Raw genomic sequence first — 19,722 nt, 5'->3', positions numbered from 1 at the left:
TTGGTCAACCAGGAAGAGTATTTCCTGCAGGTGGTTATCCCTGTGAAAACTAGGCATTTCCATTCTCTTATTTCTTTGTTTCAGGTAATGATTCTCTAGCTGTGTCCATTTCTTTGCGTGAATAGGTTCACATACTCTGTTAGTTGAGTGACAATTTTATTATTTGTGGAGGAAACACAAAGTTGAGTGTGCTTTCTCTCTAGCTGGGGTTAACAAACTCATTCTGTAAAAAAACCAAAAATATTTTAGGTTTTGTGGGCCACAAAGTCTCCACACCAGCTATTCCACTCGTCTTTGGGACAATAAAGCAGGCATAGACAATAGAAAAGCAAATGGCGTGGCTGGACTTGACCCCTGGGGGCTGCAGCTTGCTGACCCCTGCTGGCTCTAACTGGCACTGCCATGCCCGTGGGGGTCCCTTCTTGGAATTAAAGGCCCAGTGTCGGGTGGTTATGAGTGGCCTCTCAGGATGGGTGTGTGACACTGACTGGCAGGAGGGGCTGCCTGCACAGGTGTACGGAGGAGCTCAGGGCCTCAGGCAGGCCTGGAGGGGGAGACTGCTGGGATTGTGCAGTGGCTGCTATTGGCCCAGGCAGGGAGAGGAGCAGCTGCAAAGCCAGGTATTGGCAAACCTGACTCTGATGAACATAAGCTGTGGGATTGTGGGAAGTGAGTTTTCAGAAGGGGGGGGAGTGGAAAATGCACTTCCTATTTGAACACTACCATTTATTCACTGTGGCTGTGGAAGTATAGTATGTATTTATATATACTATAAGTATATATCGAATGGCTGGTTATATACATGGACATTAGCATATATTGAATGCCTCCTAGGAGCCACCCGCTGGGCTAGGTACCACCCCAGCCTTCCCTTCCTGAGGCCTGGGCCTAACTTTGCAGGCTTGGCAACTTCTGGGTCCAGAGAGAATCCTGCTGCTGGTTAGAAGTACTACAGGGCATCTTTCCCACGGACAGGTGGGATCTTGTCTGGGGCTAGGTGTGCTGCCCAGGGTCTGAACTGCTGTGCTGAGGGTAGCCAAGGTCACTTTGGTACACAGAGCTAGAGCTTTTGCCCCCCGTCCAGCCATTTTCATCCATTGCTTGACCTCTTTTCTCTGGACGTAGAATCTGCCCTGAACTTGGCTGGACCCTGACTCCATGCCCAGCTAGGATCGGCCCCAGTCCCCTAATTTCTTTCTAGGGTTCCGTTCTGTTGCAGGCAGCACCACCATAAACCACAAAGCTCCTCTCACTACCCCCTTCTGACTCTGCCAGGGCTACCACACTTTCACCATTAAAGGAGTATAATCACCACCCAGGAATTCCACGCCCCACCTCTGCTAAGTGCCAGCCCAGGGTTCCAAATGCCCTTTGGTCACTATGAGTCCAATGACCAGCTCTGTCACAGCCCCACAGCTTCCTCAGTTTCTGGTGAGATGTTGCTTTTATCATATCACTGAGAGTTTACAGAAATAGTCCAGATGACCATGACTTTCAGCTCCAGTCTGCCAGATTTGTAGGCTTGAGCCCAGTTCACTCTCCCTTTTTCATTCCTCTCTGATGTTCCCAGGGCTGGCATGCTGGCTCAGTCTGGGCCTCTGCTTCTCCTGTTTCCCGCTGGTCTATGGCCCCCAGTGGGCCTCTGCATCCAAAGACTTCCATCGCGAGCATGAAATGCCCTTGATTTCCCAAAGTGGAGCAGAAGCCAGCCTGTAAATTTTGATGCGATTTTACTAAAATTTTGGGATAAAGTTGTACAACAGATGATTTCATAAAATGGCCTCTCTACCTATCTCAGCCTGCCCCATGCAGTAGAGTCTGCTTAAGCCCCTGTCAGAGCTTCACAAGCCTGTCTACCCTCCCTAGATCCTGGCTTCGATCTGAGACCTGGATGTTGTCTTTTGTGACATTTATTTTAGTAAATGAATGTCCACTCCCTTCAGCAGAAACCCCATGCAGAGCTCCAATAGGGAAATAACATCAGGACACAACAGTGCAAGGGGAGTGTGCTTCCAAAAGCTCAGAGGGTCTTAGTTTTGAACAAACCTTTGTGTGCCCTTCCTTCACTCCTATCTCTTATTCCAGGCTCAGTTTCCCCACATCAGGGGATTATCCTATTTATAACGCACTTCTAACCTGGGACTTAGATGGTATTTTCCCCTGGATCTCAGCCACGGAATGCCTGCCACCGAATTTCCATTAAAGACTATACACACAGCTTCTCAAGAATGAGCAACCGCGTGCAGGCTCAGGGCAATGCGAATTCACAGTCAAAACCAAGTATACTTCTCAGCCCATGAAAAGACCTGGTCTGCTGAGCTGATGCGGAATCAGCTATGAGCCCCATGCAGCAATACCTGACACAATACTCAGCTCTCCATCCAATGCAGCGTTTCTCTACTGGGGCTGCGAAGTGGAATCACCCGAGGAGCTCCTCAACCTGCTGGTGTCCGAGCCACACCTGCAGCAATTAGGTCAGAAGTTCGCAGAGGGCTGGCCCGGGATCTGATGTTTTTGAAAAAGGTCCCAGCGGCTCTCCTGTGCAGACTGAGTTGACACTCGTTGCCCTGGGCCCAGGAGTCCGGAGAGCTGGGCTACGTATCGATAACTACTTAACCCCAGTATCTTAACGGCCATTACACGAGAGGCTCCTTTTTCGCCACCGTTAAGGACTGGGAGGAGGCTCTGCTGTGCTCAGGAACGCAGGCCGACGGAGGCTTCGTTATCTGGCGACAGCACCATCTTAAACGCTTGGTTTCCTTGGCCGCAGGGCAGGGGACGAGGCAGTCGGGAGGCCATGCCAGGCTCCTCCATTCTGGACAGGAAGTAGTGACGTCACTTCCTCCTGCAGTCCATTGGCCAGAGCCAGTCACATGGTTGAGGGGGACGGGGCGGGGGGGGGGGGGGACGGGGGGGGGGACGCGGCGGTGGGGGACGGGGGCGGTCTGCAGGATGGCTGATGAGGGCATTTGCACTAGAATGCTAGGCTGCTAGCCTAGAACACTAGGCTGGTTCTTGCTTTACACTTATCTAACTAAGAATTGATTCAAGGAGATATGACAAGGAAAAAGTCCTCAAATAGTGGCCAAAGTTCAAGTTTCCATTGCTTCGAAACAAGTAGCTGCCCACCATTTTGGTATTTTTCTAGCGTCCACAAATCCCGAAGAAGTTTAGCAGAAAACGTAGGCATTTTACTCCGGTGATTTACATGTATGGCTAAACATTTCGGGAGATTCCATTGATTTGTCATGTCTTGCACCTTTAGTGAACTGCTTTAAATGTTCTACCTTTGTAGTGCATATTGATATTTTGTAAGACCAATTCCCTCACCTCGCTTTTCTTTGTCTTGGCTCTTTGTATGCATTTGTTGTTCCAGAAATTTTTTAAATAAAAATGGAATGTTATAGAATTTGCTTTTGATTTTGTTGGGATTATGTATCTCAGTTGATTAGATAGGAACAGACGTCTTTACAACATTGTTTCTACCTCAAGGAAATGGTATATATTTCCAAGCCTTTTTTATATTTCTCAATGTATGTTGGCATCTTTTTCTTATAGCGCTTACATATTATATATATGTATTTATAGTGCATACAGGATTTTTCCCCATCATATGTTCTAATGTCATATAGATTGTATTTAGGAATGCTTGATAATTACATATTCATTTTATAACTATCCACTTTACTAAGGTTTAATGGACATTTTTTTCCACATAGAAAATGACGTTGCCTGAAAATAAGTGTAGTTTTGTCATCATGTTCTTATAATTTTGTTTCTTATTTATTTTCTTACCTTGCTGCATTGGCTAGGTCCTCCAGTACAAGGCTTAATACCAATAAGGGTAGAGGTGATCTGATGGAACAACTGCAGTGTTTTTTATTAAGTATGATATTCACTGGTGTTTTGTGACAGGTATCTTTATTATATTGAGAAAGGATTCTTTTAATAGTTCACAGAGTTTGTTTGTTAGTAGTAGATATCAGATTTTACCCTTTTACTCTCTTAAGATATATGCTTTTTTTCTTTTGTCCTGTTGATGTAGTAGTAATATTTTTTTCTATCGCTATATTCAATACCCGAGGAATAAAAACAAGACTCTGGGTTTGCATCTAAGATTCTTTACAGACTGAGTGCAAACTGACTTTTCCATTCTTGTGTCCCATCATGCCTCCCAGCCTCACTTCAGCTACTCTTGGGTGTTTCCCCAAACACGCAGAACTCTTTGCTGCCCCTCGTGCTATTCACCTGGCCTGAAGCACGGACTACGAAACTGCAGTTTCGATTTGCCTGGTACAGTCCCGGTTTGTACCTGTTGCTCTAACAAAATCACCACTCTCAGATGTACTCTGGATGGGACAATGAATTTTATGGCCACCCTTTCCTTAGATACAGCTTCCCTGCTCCTCCCTTCACAAAGAGTTGAATTTCTTTCCTCTGTGCTGCCATATCTTTCTGTACATATGTTCCTGTAGCATTCATTGCACTATATACTTCCCACCAACCCAGCAGCCCTTCTACACACTTCTATTGTGACGCATTTGGCTGGTACCCAGTGGTGCTCCATTCAATGGCCAAGGGGGTTGGTTGAACAAATGAATGGATGTTACAACCTTCCTTCCTTCCTTCCTTCCTTTCCTTCCCTTCTTTCCTCTCTCCCTCCCTCTCTCCCTCCTTCTTACCTTCCTTCCTTTTTCCTTCCTTCCTCCCTCCCTCTCTCCCTTCCTCTTTCTTTCTAATAAGAAGAACACTCCTTCCAGGACAACTCTCTGCTTACAGTATATGCCCCTAGCATTAGATGCTGTGGCCCAGTCAGCTATACCCTGGAAGGAATTTCTGCAGAAAGCTTGCTGCTTCAGGGCCTTTGGGAAATGCAAACCATGGGCTTGGGGCTTCCAAAGGAAGAGCAGAGGAGAGGAGGGGATATGGAAGGTTGGAGGAAGAGATGGAGGAGAACCAAAAGGACAGAGACAGAAATTAAGGCAGGAGAGAGAGGGAGGAAAGTGGCAAATTGTGGAGGAGGTCAGGGATGGAGGAGAAATGGGTGGTGGTTGGGGGAAGGAAGGTGACGGCTACCCCAGAACAAGGCTAGCATCACCCTCACACAGCTATTTTGGGGGTGCTTTCATTTCTTGGCTATTTGGGGGAAACTTTGCATATTCACCTATCTTGGATGTCTTGGGCCTCACCAGTCTGTGATTACAAAATGAGGTCACGTTCCTTTTAACTACTTAGACTAAAACAGCATAAAGTTCTACCGCCTTTGATGTGAGAAAGGAGTCCATGGCCCCGTTTCTGAGGGTTTCTGGGGGTGCAGCTTCATGTTTATCAAGATGGCGTCTGTCCCCCAGTTCCCTCTCCTCCTTGCTGCCTCTATGCCCAGAACCCTGGGGGTGGGGGGGGGGTCCCCACCCTGCAGGCTTCAGTGGCCCTGCTGCCCCCACTGCCTTGGTCCCAGGGGAAAGGAATATTCCCCTTTGCTCCTTAGACTCACCCCTCAATTTCCCCTGACAGTAGACCCCAGGCACTGCTCTTTAATGGGGCCTTAAGGAGAGCCGAGAGAGAGAAGCACAGAATGGGTGGTGGCTTACGGTGACGCCTCTCCTTAGTGTCCTATTCCCAGGAACACCCCCCCACCCAGGGAACCCCTACCCTGCAGGCACTCCCTCCCTCAGCCCCCACCGCTCTCCCATGGCCCTGAAGCCCCTGAGATGAGGTGATTTTACTTCCCCCCAGCCCCACATTTAGGGCCGTATTTCTGGTTTCAGGATGGGCACTTCCAGTGGATCAAGGGCAATCAAATCTACACCTCTGCAAGTGCAGTATTGCTCTTTGATGCTCAGAAATGGCGAAATGACCTTGAAAGTAGCAGTCCGCTATTTGTCCTTCTTATGTCCATTCTTCTGAAGGGCAACTCAGAGCTACTTCCAGAAGATACTGCATGGCCAGTGGGGCTCAGTCCACCAGGAGCATGGTGCATGCCTCTGACCGAAAAGCCAGAGCCACTGAGTGCTCACAGAAGAGACACAGCAGCAGCAAGAGGCCCCTTACCCTGATGGGTTTCACGCAGCTGAGCTGGAGCTAGAAGAGAGGGGCTAGGATGTCTTGAGACAGTCTGTAGGGAGAGGCTAGAGAGTCTCCTCCAACCAGGTCCACAGAGGTCCTGGGACCTCTGCTTTCTTTTCACTTCATGATCCTTGGAGTTAGAACAAGCTGCTGCAATCTCACAGCCCAGCTGTTACTAAATTGTGGCTCCTAGGGACAATAATATTGAAATATATTAATAGGCGTTGAACAGAAATAGTAAGAAGAATTTTGTGGTCAGATCCGTAGAGGACATGCTGGTGAAGCAGAGTTAAATGCTGAGTGTACCCTGCAAGGACTTCTTGGTATCTTAAGCCAATGGTTGCAAACTCAAATGTCTGCATGGGTCACACCAGCCATAGAGATGAGTGTGCATTGAGACAGATGGGGAATGTGGAAAACTACCCTGTCTATAGAGATGTCAGTGTAGTATAGACATTTCTGTTCTGAGGTAAGGAAGATTGAGGTTGCTGAGCCTAGGAGACAAAGGTGAAATATGCAAGTTCAGGGGAGAACTGAGCCATCAACATTTACAAAGAGCATGTGTAGCAAACTGAGCCAAAAGGGAAAGAGGCAGGGTAGGCATGCAGCTTGCTTGCTTTCACTGTTCGTTGCTGTCCTTTGCATCCAGTTGCTCTTACTTGGTTGCACAAAATATTAATATGCTGGAGAAAATTATACTGAGTTCTGCAATAAATTGACATCTTTCTTCTGTTTGCCAATTAGTGTGAGATGTTTTGTGTTGTAGCAGCTCCAGCTGCTTGAGCCTGTATGGGAAACTGGGCCCAATGTTAGATTTCCTGACCCCCCTCCAAAAAAAGTTGGAAATCTGTATTTTTAAATTTGAAATCTCTTGATTTTTAAAAGTTAGCAACTTAAGATATTAAATAATGTGCATGTGAATAAAAAGCAGCTCATTGAGCCAGTTTTTGCCCTCTGTTAAACTATAATAACGCATTGTGCATTATTTCTCGTTTGTGTGACAGCACCCAGCATTTCTCAGATTTATGGAACACTTTTCCTGCGAATGCATCACAGGGTAGGGTTCCGTGGAGCATGTGTTATATTGCTCCTGTCCTTTTAAGTGTTTGCACCGAATGATGCAGTCAGTGGTAGAACTGCCACTAGATTCAGGTTCTCCTGTCTTCACACTCAGGGCTCTCTAGTAAAATGAACTTAGTAAACATGCTGGTACTGAGATAACTAGGTACTAACTAGGTACCAGTGATACTCGGTGGAAGGTCCTTGGTGCTTCAGAAGAAGAAACCTCCCAGGCATCCAAGTGATGGGGTTAACCATCCATCCCAGGACCCTTTGCCCAGTTGTGTTTTTTCCCTCCCGAGCTTGCACCCACTGAGAGCCATCTATGTGCTGGGTTCCAATCTAAGCACTCCATAGCTATCACCATATTTAATCCTCACAACCACCCTACAAGAAAGTACTTTCATTTCACTAATTTTCCAGCTAAAGGAAAGGAAGACAAAGTTTAAGTAAATTTCTCATATTTTATTTTAGTGTTTTTATTGTTTCTTTCTTTTCTTTTTTAATGAAGTCTGGATGATCCAATTTTATGTCTTTTACAAATGGCTATTCAGTTGTCCAGACACAAGACCGTTTTTGCCCAGTGATTTGAAATATGATTTTACCATGCACAAAATTCCCCTGTGTTCTTGGCTCTGGATCAGAACCTGGTGATATTTGCAGATAACACAACAATGTTTCCTATTTCTTTTATGGAAATAGGTCTATTTCAGCATTCTATATCTGCTGAGGTCAATTTTAGTAAATAACTTTGCTTTTTTTTCTAGTTTCTTTTTGAGTTAGTAATTTATTTTATTCTTATTGCTGCAAGTATTTTAAGCTATGAATTTTCCTCTGATCTTTTCTTTAATTGTATTCTATTATAATTAAACTTCTGATGTGTGGTTTCAATATCATTTTTTTCCTGAAATTCTGAGATTTTGATTTGTACTTTCTTTTTTATCCAAAGGTTGCTAAATATAGAATTTTTAAGACTTCCTAGTGGAAAGGTCAGCTTGTTATTTGATTTTGTTATTAATTCCTTTTTTTTTTTTGCGTTGCCATCAGAAAATGTTGTTTTCATTTCTACTTTATAGAATTTAATGAGTTTTCTTCATAAGGTAATATTTGGTTAGTTTTTGTAAATTCTCATATGTTCTTGGGAAAGAGGTATGTTTTCCTGTTATAGGGGTGTAAAGTTTTATATGAATCAATAAGATCTATCTCATTGATTATGATGTGTAAATGTTCAACATCCTTACTTGTTTTTATTTACTCTGTCTTCATTGGACTGATAGTGATGTGTTCTATTAATAGTGTGCTTTTATATTTTTCCTTGAATCTCATATAGCTTCTGATTTGTGAAGATATTTTCTGTGTTATTTGGTATATAGACTAATTCTGCTATATATTCTTGGTGAATTGTAGCCTCAAGTGTTATAAAGTGCTTTTCTTTGTCTTGGCTATTACTTTCGTTTCTGAGTTCTACCCTGTCTGGTATTGGAATTGTATCCTTGTTTTCTTTGCATTTTCATTGTATATATTTGTTCATCCTTTTATTTCAACTTTTTGGAATCACTGTTTTTAGGTGTGTCTCTTCTTCCAGCTTAAAGTTGCTGAAAAAGTTAGCCTGAAAAACTCTATAAAGATAAATGCAAGTTAAATGCATTCATATTTATTGATATGACTGATCTGTCATATTTACTGTGCCTATTACATTAATTTTTTCCCTCTATGTGGTTTTCTTTTTTAAAAACACTGCTTTTGGCTCATTTTTTTCCCTAGTAGTAACTTTCATACTTTACATTTTATAATGCTTTTAGTCCCCTTTCCCTTAAGTCCATTCTACTACTTGATGTGTTAGCTTTAAATAATACCCTATGGCACCAGTCTATTACCTATGCAGCACGTTTTTTAGTTGTGCTATCTCTAATTTGTCAAAATATGTAACATATACACATCTTTTACCCTTTCATCTAAGACCTACAAACAAATATACTCAGTGCTACCCATGAGTCCTTTGCTTCATGTTTTCCCCAATTATTTCTTGTCTGGATGAAGCTAATCCCCTAATGGATTACTCAGACTTGCTTAAGATTTAGTATTCCTGAAGTTCTTCATATTTAAACCTTTTTTCTCCTTTTTTGGTACTTCAAGGATAGTGTGGATGGATATCAAATCCTTGATTTCCAGCTTTCTTTCCCTGAGTATTTAAAAAAATGTCCTTCCATTGTGGTCTTGCTTTTAATGTTACAGTTGGCAAGTTGGACACTAACCATTGTGAGTAAGATGATGTACTGGAGGCCCAGAGAATTTTCCCCCGTTTCTCTTAAAGCTTAAGTCATTTTACTAGAGTATGTCTTGGAATTAATCATTTTAGGTAAAATTTCTCAGATACATAATGGGCCCTTTCAACATGTAGATTTGTGTGGTTGTCCCTAAAGAAATTTTTCTTTACAGATGATAGTTTTAAGTTCTGTCCCCATTGTTTTGTGCTTTTTTCCCTTCAAGATCTCCAATTATATATGTGTTGGGTTGTCTTCACATATCTTTTGCTTATCATTTTCTCTATGATTTTCTTTTCTTATTTCTTTATTTCATTTTTGTTTTCATTTGGAATTCCTCTCCAAGCCCTTTATTATATTTTCAGTTGAATCTGTTTCTTCTTAGAAAGAGATTTTTTTTGTTACCTTCATCAATTTTGTTCCTGAGCTTAGAATTTTCTCTTTCCACATTTTCTTGTCACTTTATTCATTTCTTTCCCATGCTTTTGCATTTCTGATTTGAGGTATTCATTTATATTTGCAAATGCTTGTTTAGGGATATTTAATTCATATTTGGATGTTTACAGTTTTCCTCTCCTTCACAATTCATTGGGAGGGCTATTTTCATCAGCTGGAATATTGTAATTCTCATTTTCTGTTTCATTCTAATAGCTTTTTATGGATGTTACCTGTTGTTTTCTGTTCATTCTGAAAGATTTTATATTTTCCTGGACCAACAATAAAAGCTTTTTCTTTTTAGACAGAGGTGAAGGATTGATAGCTCACCAGGTTACTTAGCACATGTTCCCTTTTCTGCTAGTACAGAAAAGGCAGTTTTCTTAAAAGATGGCACTATTTTTGGGGTGTGGGTGGGTTTAGGTATTTCCTTTCTGAGTGGTCCTCCTCTGTTTCTAAAGACCTTCACTTCATATGACTTGCTTCCTTCTTTACCATCACCAAGCACACAGAATCAAAAAGGTCGGAATATTCAACTCCACCTTTTAGTTCTCATTTCTTGTTTTTTAAGTATGTTTTAAAATAAACTGAGGAGACTGCCTGGCTGAGTCACCGTCTCCACACCTTGGCTGTGTGTGTGCATGGGCTGGGTGGGTATTTTGGGTCCAGATGAATGCTATTTTTGCTTGCTTGCATTTCACCTTCACAATCCGTCATTAAAATGCTTTTGCTTAAAGGCAGACGGGTTCACAGTTCTAAAAACAGCTCCTGGGTTCTGTCAGAGAAGATTGCCCTTTTGTGCAGTTATGCTATGTCTTCACCTCCTGGGGACAAGGTGCCGCTGAGAGGACAGGAAGGGATCTGGCTCTGCAGGGAGCTGCTGGAGTCACAGGCCCACACTCACTCTGAGCAGCGTTTCTCAGGCTGAGAAAGAAGCCCATGTCCCTTCCTAGGCATTCTCATCTGATCCTCTGTTGTAATATGTTATAGAATATATATGTAATATGTGTATACATTTCAATACGATTTTTCTTTTGGACTACCATTTCCCCTTCCTGAGAACTGGGGAAGCTGGCCTCCAGAGGAGAATTTCTGCTCTCTGTTCTCAAAGCCCTGGGTCTTCCGGACCAAGCCTAAGAGGAATTCTGGAGATGAGACTATTAATATGGACGGTTATTCTTGAAGCAAACCTCCCCAGGCCTAAATTGTCTAGATAAAACCTTGTCGTAAAACACAGTCCTATTGGTCAGGCCTGCCTGATCCCACATCAGAGAATCATCTCTCTCTTTGCTTTGCTGAGAAGGTGAGTTTATTGAAGATGCATCCCCAAGGAACTGGAGGAAAGCAAAAAGTCTTTCCAAGTCTGGTTCAAAGTGAGAAATGTGACTTGAGCTAGTCCAAACAGATAAAGCCATGGCCAGGGGCCAGAAGAAAGCAGGAAAAAAGAAAAAGAAAAATCTAAGTAAAAGTCACAGGATTCATTAAAATTGAATCTTCATTTTGTTGGTCAGCGTATCCTATTATTTTATAATTCCTCTACTCTTGTTGACCAGTAGGCTCTGTACTTGTCCATTGAGGAGAGGAAGGTGTTAATTTATTAGCCCATATAGTGTTCCTTGCTTTGTTCCATCCTGCCTCGGGAAGTTATTTGTCCCTGCAAAGAAGCTCCTAATCTAACTAGGAATAGAAAGTATTTGATCAACAGCAAGCTATTCTAACAAGGTTTTTTTTTTTTTGTAGCTGAACTTTTTATTTTAATAAAATCAGAGTACGCACAGCACAGGCAGCGTTAGCCTCTAACTAATACAATACACGATCACTAAAGCTACAGTGACTTGAGGTGCAGTCTTTACATTCAGCAAGTTTAAATCCATTCTTACATGATTTTTAAACCATATTTATTATCCGAAATATTGCTTGCTAATAAAACCTGCTCACATGCTATTGCTGAAGGTACAAGCCACTGATTCTGCCAAAGATACCCACATGTTTGAGAGCTGCAATGTGCCAGATATTCACCAAAAAAAAAAAAAACAAAAAACAACCACACACACACACACACACACACACACACATACAACTAAACAAAACTCATGCAACAGACAGCTGAGAATCTGGACACTTCCTAGCAGTGTTTCATTAATATCTTAAGACAAGTGTATCAAAACCTTGGCGTGTTTTAATTTCAAGTCGACATCTCTGTTTTTACCAATATCAGAAAGCTATGGCTACACTGCCAATGCCAGGTCTGCTGAATTTGACTTAAGAGTTTAAGATGACAACATTAAAAGTTCACACTACCTAGAAATATATAATTTCATGCATACAGTGACATTCAACATTCAAGTGCCAGCATTTCTGTACTGTCTTTTGGCCAAGTGTCTTTAAACTTCCAAAGAATCACTTCGAGGCTTACAAAAATAAATACTTGTCAACATGTTCAATAAATATTACGTAAAACTAGCAGCAAAAAGCATTTAGAAATCTGTTGTGTGCAAATAGTTTTCTTCTCGACATCGTTCCCATCGTCCCAGATAAATTTTAGAATCTGGTCCTGTCCCCTTCCTGGACAAGCTGTGTTCCACAATCTCCAAGAGACAAAATAAGACTAACAAGGGTGGTTTTAAGGCTCCAAATTAAATCAAGACTGCTTGAGTGAAATATGAAACATCTTCTAATTACTTAAGACTATACTAATCATTTTCCAGCTAAAGGATTATATTAAGCATTTCCTCAACTATTCGGCTATTAATAATTGCTTCTAGAATTGGCTTCTCTTTGCCATATAGACCCATGGACTTCGAAAGGGCTGGGTACTTTCTCTTTTATTTTTTTTACAGAGTTCATGGGAGAGAGTTGGAATGCTCAAACTTGTTTTTCTTTGGCTGTGAAGTTAGCCAGTGACCTTAAGAGGGACTTGCCACTTGGTTAAACCCTTTCACAGCAATACGCAGAGAGGATTCAGCCCTGAACTTGAGAATCAAGAGACTAGAATTTTAGTTCCAGCTCTGTCATTAACCTGGTGGGTAACCTTGAGTAACCTTCTCCTTTAATGTCTTTGGATAACCCAATAAAGAAGTATGGGGTTGACTTACAACCTCCAGGTGGGTCCCTGGACCAGAGAAGTCCTGAAACCTAGAGGGCCCAGCCTCTCCAGGACATCTGATAGTTCCATCTCCATAACCCATATTAGTGACAGCCCCTTCCAACATGAAAAAGTTAGAATGGCCATAGCCCAAACACCCCAAAAGAGGGATAGAAAGATCAAAGGTGATGGTGGAGTTATACATAGAAGATAAGATTTAACAAATGAATATGAATGCTGAATCATTAAACTGGTATCTCTTTCAGTCTCCAGTATCTTAGAGCACCTAGAAGTAAAAAACTAAAATTGTGGCGCCATAACCCATGCCAAACTCTGAAATCTGTTCTACAACTAATTGTGGTGCTGTGTTATTTTTCACAGAAAAAGGAAGGGAAAAAAGTCGATTGTGGTGATAAAAAAGCATTTGAGCCATCTAGCCTCCTATATTCTGGAGCAGCTTGAAGGAAAAATCTGAGATGATGATACAGAAGCCCATGACAAACTCTGGGATCTGTCCTGTAACTACTTGGTGAAGAGTGCTTTGAAAACTATTGCTTTTTTCTGTCTTTGTTTTATATATATGTTTTACTAAACAATAAAAAGTTAAAAAAAAAAAAAAAACCAGCATGGGGCTGAACTTGGCAACCCTTACAGACATCCGAGATTGAAAATTCGATCCTGTGTGACAGTAATGCCTGAGGGTCTTTACTCTAAGGTTCCTTTGTCTTCCTGCTGGTTCCAGATAGAATGAGGGTTGGGCAGAGCAGGGAAGCATGATAAAAGGGGTTTAAAATGGCCACGGAAGTGTGAAGATGGAGAATCTGGAGCCAGCATGCTCCACAGCCGATTTGTGTTTATTTTCAAACATGCTGTAATGTTCATGTTTTGAAGCCAAAATTTGTGCATCTCTTCAGCCATCCTTCATTCACGTAGGGTCATCCACATCAATTCCTGAAAACAACTGCTGTTCTACATGGATAGATCGGCCAATTCAATCTCTCGGACACTGGAGAAGGGATTAGAGGAGTAACTGTCAGAGAACGATGTGTAAAAGAGGAGACACGGTGTCTCAATTTGATAGCATCTGTGAAGTTCAAAGTGGTAAAGCTTGACTAGTTGTCTTGACGGAGTTGTTAAAAGCTCTATTATAATCTAGAGGAGACTCCTATGTGGGGGAGCCATAAGTACATATAGAAACGGAAGTTTTAAAAGATTCCGAGGAAGGAGCTGTTGAAACACCTGCTGAGCCCCATGAGAAACACACACACCGAGGGATAAGGGGCCGAAATACACTGGCAACTCCGGCAGGTCGCTGACTTGCAACAGAAAACAAAATTAAGCTGAGTGAAGCTGTTGACTCAGGAAAAGGTGGCAGAATACTTAAGGAAGCTATTCTCAACTATTTGGCAAAGCAGACAGGAGCTATATTACCTCCTTCACCTAAAGCCAAAAGCATGCCTCACCCCTGCCCCAGCAGCACCAAAAGACAGGGCTGTCCCTGGACCAATAGCAAAACCTCACAGGGAAAGACAGAACAGGACCTGTTAAAGGCTTTCACAAAGCGAAGGTCAGGATAGTAACTGCAGGCCTGAACATTTGGGTATGGGGATGAGGTCAACCTTTCTGGACGGATTAGGCTATGAGAAGAATTAACACCCATTGCTTCTGCTCATGCATTTAAACTCTCCTTTATGCCCCACTTCTTAAAGCCTGCTTCCTTGGGGTCACCACAGTTCCCCATTCTTAATGCTTCTGTGGGTGAAAACTGCCAGAACATAACATGTAAGGCTTCTCCTAATATTGGAGTAGTGAGCAAGACTAGATTGTCCCTAATGTAAAAAAGAAGGGCAGATCGGCCCTGATTTTTATTTTGGGTGGGGCAGGCATGTATGGTCCGGGAATTGAACCTGGGTCTCCTGCATGAAAGGCGAGCATTCTACCACGGAAACCCATGCACGCAGATCTGCCCTGATTGCTGGTGAATTGAACTGTCTTCGGAAATTGGGCTTTGCAGGTCCGATAGGAATCACTGATCGTACAGGAGGAATGCCTACTCTTCCCAATCCTGAACCAAATGGGTGCTACCTATTGGGCTTTTGAATCAACTAAGGCCCTTCTCCGATTTAACCGGAAGTGAGAAGTATGTAAGTCACAGACAGTGAATATGAGCAGGTCAGCTGATCCCAGATTCACTGATGTACCACGCCACGGTTCTCTAATTTATGGAAATCCTACTTAGAAAACCCAGCCTTTTTCTACTAGTTCTGAAAGGGTGATTGATAAGACATCCTCACTTTTTGGGCTTCCGAAAGAATACAGAAAGCCCATTTGTGCCAGCCCATGTTCTCCATTACAGTTTGTATGACAAACGATCTGTATTGTCTGATTAAGGTTTAAGGCAAATGTGTACCCCTATTCTCTCAGATTTCTTCCTGAAAATGAGTGATGTTGCAGTAGTTTCCTGGGGCTGTTCCGTTTAGTATGCCGCGTAGTTTGACTTTTTAATATGGTGCTGAGGTCTTTGAGTCAGTGAACTGAAATCGACAAGAACAACAAAACTAATTTTACAAAAAGAGTGGAGGCTGGTGCAAGGATGGCTCAGCGGTAGAACGCTCGCCCGCCATGCAGGAGACCCGGTCCGATTCCCGGCCCATGCACCTCCCCAAACAAACAAAAACAAACAAAAATTCAACAAATGGTGCTGCAGTAAGGGGATAGCCACATGGAAAAAGAAGGAAATGTGACCCCTGACATACAGCATACAAAAACAAAACAAGACGAAACAAAACAAAACAAAGAACAACTGGTAACCATATATGGTATTTGCCATTTCTTTCTTTTTTAAAACGGGTCCTTAATGAAACTTTTCTTTTAACTTCTCTTAGCTGGGAAAAGGAATTTATCTGCACAAATATTTTCTATTTCCTCACAGTAATGCAAATTGTCATATAAAATATGTACAATTATACTATCAAGATATCCAGAAGTATATTCTTGCTCTGTAGAGATTATTATCTGTGAATGTCTTATTTATACAAATCAGTATCTTTTAATAGGAAGAGTATAAGGTGATTTTAAAAATGGCCCATTATAGTTTTATAACCTGTAAGACCATTAAAGATGTTTAAAATGGCTAAATTTTAATTTTGGTAAAATATGTTGGTATTTTTGGGGGGGAATAAACTTCATGTTCGTAAATTTGCTTTATGTAAGCAAGTATGAAATGTAGCAGCCTTTGGCATTTTCCTATATTCAGAAGTCCACTGCCTTTTAACTTTCTTAGCCTTCAGCTAAAAAACAGGATGGGATAAGAAATCAAGGTTAATTCCATTCTTCATACACTGAGTAGGAAAATAAGTAAGGGGAGAGAGAAGAGTTTAATGGGTATTTGTGGGCAGAAAAGAATCAAATAATAAATGCGATGCGGAAATGGAGGTGGAAGGTATCACAGTGATCACTTTATTAGAGGCTCACTTTAATCAGAAACAGAATCAAAATGATTATCCAGCACTTTGATTTGCATTTAGAAATCTCTTATACTTGCTAACGGAATATTGTAGGCCAAATTTAGTTGTTCAAGTGCAGTTTTGTGACAGAGGAAAGGTAGTCTTACTGCCTATTTGATTTGTTTCAAAATGAAAATAATTTTATTCTTATTTTTTTCAAAATGGAAATAATTTTTAAATCAGGAAATAAATCAAATAAATGCTAGCATTTTTTTAAAAAATCAGATAATACAAGGAGTTATAAGAAAAATAAAATGCCATCTATAATTTCAATGCTGTGAACATTTTGATCCATGTATCTGTATACATAGCTATGTTTTTTATAAAAATGGGATCCTACTATATCTACTCTTTTAGGATTTGATTTTTTTAATTTAACATTATATTATGTGTAACTTTATATGTCAGTAAGTAATTCCACACTCTCATAATTAAAAAAAAAGGCAATGGAATTATCATATTTTGGGATCTTCCAGACTCAGACCCTTATAAAAGGATTTCAGTACAAGTGGTTTATTTGGGAGGTTGAAAATAAGAGAGGAAAGGAGCAGGGAAGAGAGGGGGCAGGTGCAGGATGTGCTGGTGAGCAGGTTACTGCTGTTGGCAGCGGGGGCTCAGTCCTGGCGGGCACCTCTGGGGATGATGTGGGATGTATCTTGGTGCCATACCACCTGTGAATGTGAGAGCCGGGGTATTTTTTGGGGGTGAGGATTATCCCCAGGGTGTTACCTCTCCAGCACATCCAGCTTGCCTGCTGTACAAGCCGAGACGAAGCCCTCAGGTGGAGGGAGGTGGACGTTTGCAGTGGGCGCACATGGCCTGACCACTGCTGCAGGACATGCGAAGGTCATCCCACAGGACATCAACAACGTCTGCTATAGAGAGTGGTCGTGGAGGGGTTTTCTGCATTTTTTGGTTGTCTACTGTATTAAGGTGCATAAGAAACGTATCTGGTAAGTGCGGCTGTGTGTGATCGTGCATGGGAATATTTTGATGTTCCATTTTGTCCAGTAGGCAGTGACCGTATTGAATTAGAAGGAAGAGAATTCTTCAGCAAGTGCCGGAGATGTGGAAATGATGTAGAGGGGGAGATAGGTGTTTATGAAAACATTGAAATCGTGTGACAGTGAATGAACTGAAGGAGTTTGGGGGAGTTTTGGAAAGCATGTTGAGTGATATGCTGGGTTGGGGTTCAGGGGTGGACATAGAGGTATGTATGGAGCTTAGATGCCCCAGAGCTTCATGTAAACAAGCATAGCCAGATGGTTTTCCAACTGACGTGGTCCAAGCCAGTGTAAATTCACCCAGGATTCATGAATTCCCTTGTCCTCTCCCATCCCACCCATACCATTGCTGGGGAGGGAAATCTCCTCGGGTAAGCAGGGAAGAGGAGCCGACACGCCCACTTGCCCTCTTTGGTAAGGACTGATGACACCCGTCATGGCAGACAGAACACTCAGCATTGTCAGGGTTCTGCCCCAGCTCTCCAGAGGAAAGAGGACTGAAAAACAGCGACAGGGGGAGGCCAGGGAAGTAAGGAAGGAGGTGCAATGCTCTGCGGGCAGAACAGAGCACCGGTCTCCTTTCCCGCTGTGAAGATCCAGTGGGCATCTGAATTTGCGTAGACTGAGGCTGGCATCCCAAATCACGAGAAGCACTGTGGACAAAGGTATGGAGAAGGGAAGGTTGGGGTGCATTTGCGCTGTGCTGGCTAGCCTTCTTCATGTAGGTGGGAGGAGGCCAGGGTGCCCTGCAGAGGAGAGAGGCATGAGTTCTGGGGAAAGCGGGAGCCATTGAGGCTGCCAGAACAAGGCAGACAAGACCACAAGTGTTGCCTACGTAAGACTCAGAGGCACCCAGCTTGGAAGCAGAAGCTTGTGCTGGAAGCTTGGAAAGGGAAGCTGTGTGGTGGCAGGGAGTTTCTGAAAAGTAGCCACTGCCTTTGGGTTTTTGTTTTTCTTTGGATAGCCAAGCACCAGTCTGGGACTTGAACTTCGGACCTCTGAGCCTAGAAACTGCTTTTCTCCAGGCTACTGGGGCTATTGTCCTTGGTAGGAGAAATTACCTTTCAGAAATTGTTCTACCTAGATTGCATTAAAGAGCTTGCAAGGGATCTGGGATTTGCAGAGTGGGCTGGGCCAGTGTTAATCCAAGCAGCAGGGGGCAGAATCAGGCTGGAAGACTGGGCCATGTGGGGAAACTGAGGTGCTGGCATGCCAAGAAAGAAAATGATGTAAAACATGATTCTGAGTCTTTTAAAAGGGTATTTACAACAGAATCGATATTAAAGATTTAAATTCCCTATTAAGAAAGAAAGTTGTTGCCCTATTTATTCATTCATTTTCCAAATGGCCTCTGCGGCAGGCAGTTTAGAAGCAGCGATGAAGAAAACAGACGAGTTTCGCAAACAGGTGTGTGAGATGCTGTTTCACCTCCTTCCGCAGTTCCACAGGGTTTCCAGGAGCGCCAACTCTCTCCCCTGCTCGGCGTCGGAGGCCCGCTGCCACCTGGCTGCCCCTTCTCCAACCACGTCCCAATCAAATCACCCACACCAGGCACAGTTAGCTTCCCTGGTTTTTGTTTCACTTTATGCTTATGGCCCAGATTTCTGTCCTTAAGAAATTAAACAGTTTTACTCACACATCATACAGGCCAGCCTAAGTGTACAGACATGCCTTCGCTACCATACTCTATCTGAAGACATTTCCTTTTCTTCCGCACAGAATCCGTATCCCTTTCCCAATCCCCCAGACTGTTAACACTTAGTTTTGGCATCAGGCCATTGTTATATTCAGTGGAAGCACTTTACAGTGTTACTGTTGACTATAGACCCTAGCTTTCATTGATTGTGCTTTCCCCCATATATCTATTTACAACACCCTGCAAAGACATTCCTTTGTTCTTCCTCCTGCAAAAACATATGGCCTCATTTCTACCCCTCTGTGATCTCTCCTGTCACATTTGGGGGTGACTTTCTGGTTAATGAGTGCCTGTGCCCCGCCAGCCAGGGACCCTGGCTCAGAGCGGCTCACAGCTGGTGCTCAGCAGTCGCTTTCTGGATAAGCCATCAGACTGGCACGTCGACTTCTGAGAGAGGCGGATGCTGCCATGATCCTCAGAACCAACAATATCCAGGGGGGCAAGTAGCTGTTTCTTGGCCCATCCCTGCAGATCTGAGGCAGGCCAACAGCTCCAACTTCAAAGCAATGTGCAATCCCCAGCTCCCAAGCCAGGGTCGGCAGCATCTCTGCAGGCCAGGCCTGGCGGATGTTTATTCTATTCAATCACATATTAAATGCAGACTCAG

The 19,722-nt window shown here is 42.8% G+C and overlaps 1 pseudogene; it reads left to right on the top strand.

Moving 5' to 3' along the window:
* Positions 1-12,617: 12,617 nt before the first annotated feature.
* On the top strand, positions 12,618-19,506 carry LOC143655521 (lipoamide acyltransferase component of branched-chain alpha-keto acid dehydrogenase complex, mitochondrial pseudogene; annotated as a pseudogene).
* Positions 19,507-19,722: the final 216 nt, after the last annotated feature.

The sequence above is a fragment of the Tamandua tetradactyla genome, chromosome 14, assembly GCF_023851605.1.
Source record: "Tamandua tetradactyla isolate mTamTet1 chromosome 14, mTamTet1.pri, whole genome shotgun sequence".
NCBI lineage: Eukaryota > Metazoa > Chordata > Mammalia > Pilosa > Myrmecophagidae > Tamandua > Tamandua tetradactyla.
Note: the sequence above shows the minus strand (reverse complement) of the source record. Positions and strands in the feature narration are given on the sequence as shown.